The following is an 8223-nucleotide window of genomic DNA, read 5'->3' on the forward strand; positions in this document are numbered from 1 at the left end:
GGCGGTAAAATGGAATAAATGAACTCTTTTACTCAATGTATTCTACATTATTAATTTTTTGGTGACGTTGTCCTGTACTAGTTAAATTGCATAAGAAAAATTAGTGCAAGTACACAAATGCCGTCTGTCATATTGGGAAGAAAATGGGTATGTGTTGCTTTTAGGAACTAGCAGGATATTGTATGCTTGCAGTTAACAACTTGCCTAAAAGTAAAATCGAAACGATTTACATTATTATCCCCAAAATCAAAAGAAATATCTCATTACAAAATTTTAAATAAGCGTAAATTATAGTACAATAATTATTTGTATCATTTTATTTTATTATTATTGCTACTATTTTTGAGTTGTGAAAATAAACCGAGACCCACTTCTCAATAACGCAATTACTAAACTCAGTGTATTAGACTTTTATTTTGAAAAACTGAAACTACATAAAACCTGATTTAAAAAAAAATTTTTTTTACATGATTTTACGTAGTATAATTGTAAATCATAAATTCAACTCTTGCTGCTTATGTGCGGTGCGTTTAATGTGTATTCTTGCCTTGACTAATGTCAAACCGTATAGAAGTTACTTGCTAACGTTAACCATTCATGATAGAATTGGTCCGGAGTCATTTGCGTAGATCAAAGTCAAAGCATCGATTACGCCCAATGGCATTCTACGGTCATAATCCACTAAATGAGAGTCGACTCCGCTAAAGCTTCGATTCTATTGAATCAATCGTGCCCCTACGCACCCTCTTTCAAGGGAGTCGAACATGTTGGTGATTCAGTTCAAAGAGTCGACTCAAATAATCAAGCGCGTCCTCGGAGCGCTCTACGCTTTCAAGGGAGGACATGCGGCGATAGCAATGAGGAGCTGTACATAGGATATCTAAAGAACCATTCGGCTGAGTCCTCTATGATTCAGCCACAATTGATTATATCATATTACCACCCAGTTCAAGGTGAGTTTAAATCGACTGTGTTTAAATTTGCGGCTCAAATTCAACAGAAATCTGTTATCGTGGCTAGTTAGGCGTGCTAATGCTAACTGCCTAGTCAGCCGTTTGTTTTATCGATAAAAGTAAATGCAAATTCATAACGAACTCATAAACCAGTCAACATCGTGTGTGGATTTCATAATAGGTATTTAATGAATGTAAATCCGCTGAAGGTTATATATTCCGTGGTTTTGTTGTCACTACGTTAACGTTAGATGTGAATTGGCCAGTCGAGTCTCGTGCTTTCCTCTCAGATCTGTCCAGATTTACCAATAATAAAGATGAATAAACTCCATGATTACCTGTGTTAACTGAGCTTTAGAGATTGTTTGTAGTTGCTCTTGTCCAGGTCAAACCAAACAGCTCATGGTTAAACTGTGAGATTGAAGGAAAATACAAGGTCTGAAGGGGATAGTAATCTGTACTGGATTAAGACTGGATTATAGTTTTGCAAGGACACACGCCTGTTACAACAGCCAACAAGTAGTGTAAATATGATGACTATGATAATACCTCAGATGCATATCCACGACAGGATCAAAATAAACATTATCAGTGGACACAAGACGCAAGCCAGATGTGATTGGAGGCAACGAGTAGGAGTTAACGCATTTTTCTTTAACTGTATGTATTTGTTGACAAGTGGATAGAAACTATTTCCGTGGAACTGTTGTGAAAGCCAATGAAGTTGAGCAAAGGATGTGACTATTTCTAATAACTACTGTTTTCTACGTCTTTTTGAAAAGCTGTTTTGAGCAGTATTATAGTTTTTGATGCATGTCATTATTAATAACCTGTTTGTCAATCAAGATTGGACAAGACACATACTTACCTGGTCTTTGAGAAGGGCGGTAATGATTTACTGCTAGTGCTGTTTGAGTTTGACCAATCGACCATTTATCAGAAGCCACTCTACGAAGAATCAAGTGCAAATGAAATTTAAATCAGTATTTATTATGTTTTGATTAAATCACGCACTAGTCCTTTTAAATATTTTTTTAACCCACAATGGTGCTAAAGTAATGTTAAAATGAAAACATTTAAAGTGTTTTAAATGCTTTAATTCCCAGGCATTTGACAATTTATGTTGAGGAAAAAAGTTGAGGAAAAGCTGAATTTTCATCAGACATTAATTCAGTCTTCAATGTCACATGATCCTTCAGGAATCATTTTAGTATGCTGATTTGGTGTTATGTTAAACATATTTTTGTGGAAACCACAATACATTTTTTGTAACATTATGCATTATTTTTACTGCCGAATGAGAGTATTCGGCTTTTTCTTAGGACCTCAAAGCCATCTTCAAACATCTGGTAGAATTATGAAAATCATGTTATTATATTAGCTAACTTGGCTTGTGAAGAGCTTGTTTTTACAATTTTGTGCTTCCCAGTAAACTGAGTGTTGATGTAAGCTGCATGAGGTTTGCATTGGCATATAAAGTTGTATCAGCTTCATCATGTGACACTGCTTCATTTAGGAGCTTTGAGCCAGTTGTCATCATCTGGAAGAAAGTGACCTGTGTGATTAGTGTGCTTTCTCATTAGACATGACACAGCCGCTAGATTCATCTGAAATACATTGACTGTAGAGTTAAGCCTGGGATAAGCTTACAGCTTGATGAACAGAGGTTCATCTGAAACTCGCACAGCTGCGGTCTGATACGGGTGATTTCTAGTGTACTGCGTTCTTTAATGAAAATGTCAATCTATCTTATGATTGTTTTAACAGCCTGTGACACCTCTGGCAGTGTGGTCATCTGCTAACTGCCTCCAACCTTTTCTCGAATGAATGAATTTAATTATTTCAAGCTTCAAAAGTCACTTTGGCTTAGTAGTTTGGAACAGGGAAAGATAAAATAGTGCAGCAGTAGGTTTTTTTTGTAAAATCCAATTATTTCCTAAATAAACATTTGTAAGACTGTCTATAGAATTAATTATATCTGTAATAGCAAAGCTGAAATTTCAGCAGGCTTTAGCGTCACATGATCCTTCTCAAAAACATTGGTTATTATTATCAATGTTGAAAACGGTTGTGCTGCTTAATGTCTTTGTGGAAACCGTAAAACATTTTTTTTTTCAGGATTCTTTGAGGAGTAGAAAGCTAAAAGAACAGCATTTATTTGAGGTAGAAATCTTTCCTAACATTTCAAATGTCAAAGGTTAAGGAATGTGTGCTAGTTTAAACTTGAGAATTATTAATTACACAATAGTGGTGGTGATGATGTGGTTCAACAGGTATGTCTCAAAAAGATCCACTCTTTAGTTTTTTAAATCGCTTAAAATAGGCTTTCATGATCAGGGAAGGTGCCATGTGTGTACAAGCGCCTAATAGCCTTTGTCAACATGGAGTTGTCATCTGTGAGATCAGCAAAACATAATCATCTTAAGCAAAGACATTGAGAATGGGGAAGCCAATGCTTTGCACACCATTGCATCCTGTTATTATGAGAGGAAATATCTCATCTAATTAAAGTTTTCTTCGTAGTGTTTGTCATTTCCTGGTGGATAAGCATATGAAAACTGCACGTTTTTTTTCCCCCCAACATTAACACAGGATTCACCTTCGCCACACCTTGTGTTCGCACAGTGTGTTGTTAAACTAGAGCTGAGTGCTTTCTGCTTGCTTTGGCTGTGTACATTGTCTTATATGTCAATAATGTGATGCTGAGTTCTTTGAAGAGCAGCTCCCATTGGACACTTTTTCGTTTAAATATGCAAATGCATAATTCTGTCTCTTTTTTTCCTGTTCTCCAGCATTGAATCATGGCAGACGCCAAGCCGCCCTCTGACAGGCCTCAGAGGAAGATGTCCACTACAGGGGACAGTTTATACAAGGTGCTGGGACTGGAGAAAGGGGCCACAGCAGAGGACATTAAAAGAGCCTACAGGTACACTAAACTCTGTCACACTAACTTGCAATTATTCAAATTTCTTTAGAAATAGTGGATAAAAATATTTTTAAATCTGTTTATAAAAATTCTAGACTACATTCACCAGTGCTGCTATCATACTGCCAATTATTGCACTGTGTACCACAATTATTGCCCTATAATATCTAAATTTACCGTTTATATAGCATGTCATTATTATATACATGTATGCTAACTTTAGTGATTTAAAAATAATATATACTAGTATACTAGTATACTAAATTGTTTTCTTTATTTATTACTTGTTCTTATTTAATTTAAAAATAATCATAAATTGTAATTACATTTAGCAAAATTTGTATAGAAATGTTTATTAATAAATCATTTTAACATGTTCAGCATTGTATCCACTTTAAATCTAAGGAAAATATTTTTCTTTACTTTAAAGCAGTAAGAGCTTGCCTTGATTCTTACAAAACTTCTGAACAAACATACTGACTACTTTCACTATATGTATTAGGGATGCACCGAATGTTTGGCAACTGAAATTATTCAGCCGAAAATAGCAAAAAAAGCTCTTTCGGTATGAATAAGCAAAAAGACCGAATAAATTGTACCGAACAATGACGTGACGCGATCAAATAGTAACCAGCGCAGAGTGAGAGGTGTGCACTCTTTATAACGCAGCACACATGTCAGCAGTGTGGGAGCATTTAAAACTGTCTGAGAAAGATGCAGGGTGATTGTTACTGGTTACTGTATTATGACTGAAATCGCGAAATGGCCTTAAAACAGTTAGTAAATAAACTGCAGAACGTTATGTTTTCTAATACACGCACACATTGCATGTAGGGCTGTGTGATTAATCAAAATCGTCATAAAATCGCGATTTGAGCTTGCGCGATTTCTAAATCGCTTTATAGCATGATTTTCCGCGCCCCCGACCTCCCGCAGTATGCCATCCGAACCAATCAGAATGCAGCGCACTTAAATGGAGCACGAGAACAGAACAGACCGGGCGGGCATACAAACGTAATGCCAGGTTCACACACTCCGTCTGTGGTGTGCGTATTTTTTCCGCGCCCATGTTAACGGATCAGAGCGTTCACACTGCATGCGATTGCGGTCCGGCAGTGCGCTCCAGGAGCGGTGCGTCTGCAGCAGTGCAGCGATCGTTTTCGCAAGAAGTCCATTTCTGCTGTGCTGCACACGCTGAATTAAAGTGGTAGTGCATTATTCGTGGTAAAAATGAACATGGATTGACACGGAAATTTAGTAATTACACCATAAATGCATATAATTAAAGTCTACTGTTTCACAGTCAACACATGGCTTTTTGGCTAGATTTAAAACAAGGAAAAGTGCACTTTTAGATAAACAAGGCAATAATAGATGGCACTCGTGGTGGTTGTTAAAAAAATTGATCAAAGAAATCGCGATAGGTTTTTTTTTGTCCATATCGCACAACCCTAATTGCATGTATTCTGACAGCGCTGCATGAACTCGCAGCAGATCTGCTTGTTAACCAGGGTTCAAAGTCCAAAGCGCCAGGGAAATCTGCGCTGAAACAGTGTTACTCAGTTGCTCAGTCACATTTTTATGAATTTTTACAAGGCATGTGACAATGCAATATGTGCAACATATTCGTTATGAGACTCATTCATAAATCTGCTGTTGTCAACAAAAAGAAGCACTGAGGTCTTCCTGCGTGTTTCTGCCAAAATAAAAGTTGAGAAAAAGCAACAACACCATAAACATTCATAAATGTTAGTATTGTAATTTTATTGTTGTTCTGTAAAATAAAATAAAAAGTAAGACAATAATAATAATTACAACAGCTCTATTTATTATAACATTCACACACAGTGTTCATATTGGGATCTGTAATATTTTCTAATGTTTTAAAAGAAGTTTCTTCTGCTTAGCAAGGCTGCTTTCATTTAAAAAAATACATGCCTTATTCAAGAAGGGGGTCTGATGGCCAAAAAATATTATTTTACTGACTTAGGAATTGCCCGTTTGAATCGCTCTGATGAATGCTTCACTGAATAAACTCAATGAATGGCCATTGTATCAAATGAATTGATCTGGATCTGAATTGTAGAACTGCAAGTTATTACTTTCTGATATTTGTACTTTATGTATTACTGTTTATGTACACTACCAGTCAAAGGTTTTTAGTTTTTTCTCTCATCCTCACCAAGGCTGCATTCATTTGATTATAAATACAGTAAACATTTCTATTTTGAAATATTAAAACTTTTCTCTATTTGAGTACATTTTAAAATTTCATTTATTTATTTGATGGTAAAGCTGAATTTTCAGCAGCCATTACTCCAGTCTTCAGCAGTACAAGATCTTTCAGAAATCATTTTAACATGATGATTTGATGGTCAAAAACAATAATAATAAAAAAAAAATTGGTAACACTTTACTTAAAGCCTTTATGTATAATGCATTATAATTGTTCATAATGTGCGTTGTAATATATTATATCTAATTATAATAGAATTTAAAATACATAGTGTAACAATGAATTGGTAAGTATTATAATGAATTAACTGTAGTTACAATTAATCATGAGATTGTACAATGCATTATAATGTGCATTACAAGGCATAATTAGTGCATTAAGACTACTTTTATAATGCATTATACATAAAGGCTTTAAGTAAAGTGTTACCAACATTTCTTATTTTTATTCCAGTTTGAAGTTGTGCTGCCTAATATTTTTGCATTTATTTGAAATAGAAATCTTTTGTAAAGATTATAAATGTCTTTATGGTCACTTTTGATCAGTATAATGCATCGATAAATAAAAGTATTTTATTTATCTGACCCCAAATGTTTGAATGGTAGTGGATAATTTAGGCTAACCTTTTTAAATATATACAATTCTTAGGTAGACATCATTGAAAGTAATAACTTGCAGTTATATAGTTAAAATAAATACACTTGATCCATTTATTAATATCTAGCACTACTGGCCATATAACGCCTTTATTTTACAAGGGAATACTAGCTAGGCTTTGTTCAAATCAATGCTAAAACCTCAGCCGCAGTTGAGAAGGTGTATGATCTCTGCTGTCTCGGTAGAGACACGTGATGTTGCTCAGGTGGCATGAACAGCAGGAACAAATTTAACAGATCAAGCAAAAACACTAAACATGCAGCTATTTATAACTCTGATTCTGTATATATAGATGTCAGTGCTTTAGTTGGGTCGCCCTCTGAAGTTGTTTATTATATTTGCTCATACTTGAGGTTAGGGATTTCAACATCATAAATTGAAGAGAAAAAAAAGAATCAGTTCTGATGGTAAAAATTTGCTTTTTTCATACTCTCAAGTCCTTTAAATAAGAGAAATATCACTGAGGACATGTTTTGTAGTCTAAAAAGAAGATGGATTGCCTCAGATTCATATCAAATTGAATAGTCAGAATCACCTATCATCTTCAAATGTTGCTGCACAGCATTTTATATTAATAGCCCATGTCTGTATTCTGGTCTAATCTAGTGTTTGAAATGACTTGAAGGTGTATGCAGTTTATCTTCATGGTTAACACTGAAATGAATGAAGTGTCAAATAAGACAGGACTCATCTCACTCATCTGTCCTTGGCCATTTCCATGATAGACATTTTGAGCATTCAAGTGATGTATGTATCAGTCATCTAGGACATTGGGTATTGAGCACCTCTTGTCTTCCTGATGTAATATAGCTTTTATATTATTTATGGAGTGCAAGCACAAGGTGTTTGGTCAATTTTTTGTTGTCTAAATTTAGCACTGGCAAATATACGACAGTCAAGTTGAGTAGACAAGATATACAGGCATGTTACAGGTTTCACGAAACCTTTCGAATGTTTTTTATTTTATTTTTTTTCACATCCTGTTATTCTTAAAGATGCCAACTTATGTATTTGAAAGTGTTGTCTTTTATATTTATGAATATTATTACAAATTAAAGCCTTTGTACAAATGTTTATTTATAAAGTAGATCATACGGATATTGACCTTAATGTGTAGTAAGTGCAAACTAAGTGGATGTAAATTGTTTACATGGTTGAAGCTCAATTTTAAAGGTACAAACTAGGGATGTTCATTTCGGTTATTTTTCCTAACCGATGCTCGTTAACCGATTATTAACCGTTAACCGACAAGATTATTTTAAATTAGAATTGAATTAAATTAGACAGGATAAGTGTCTGTCACCCGTTAAAAATGCTATCATTTGTTTCCCGGGGATTAATTTTACATGCGCAAAAGCAGCAAACAACAGAACATGAGGATTCACATGGTCATCATATCATATGACGCACCTGCAGCGCTTCTGCGAGCGGAGAAAAACATAATAAAGCTA

Source organism: Sinocyclocheilus grahami, unplaced genomic scaffold (assembly GCF_001515645.1).
Source record: "Sinocyclocheilus grahami isolate Dianchi unplaced genomic scaffold, SAMN03320097.WGS_v1.1 scaffold321.1, whole genome shotgun sequence".
Classification (NCBI taxonomy): Eukaryota; Metazoa; Chordata; class Actinopteri; order Cypriniformes; family Cyprinidae; genus Sinocyclocheilus; species Sinocyclocheilus grahami.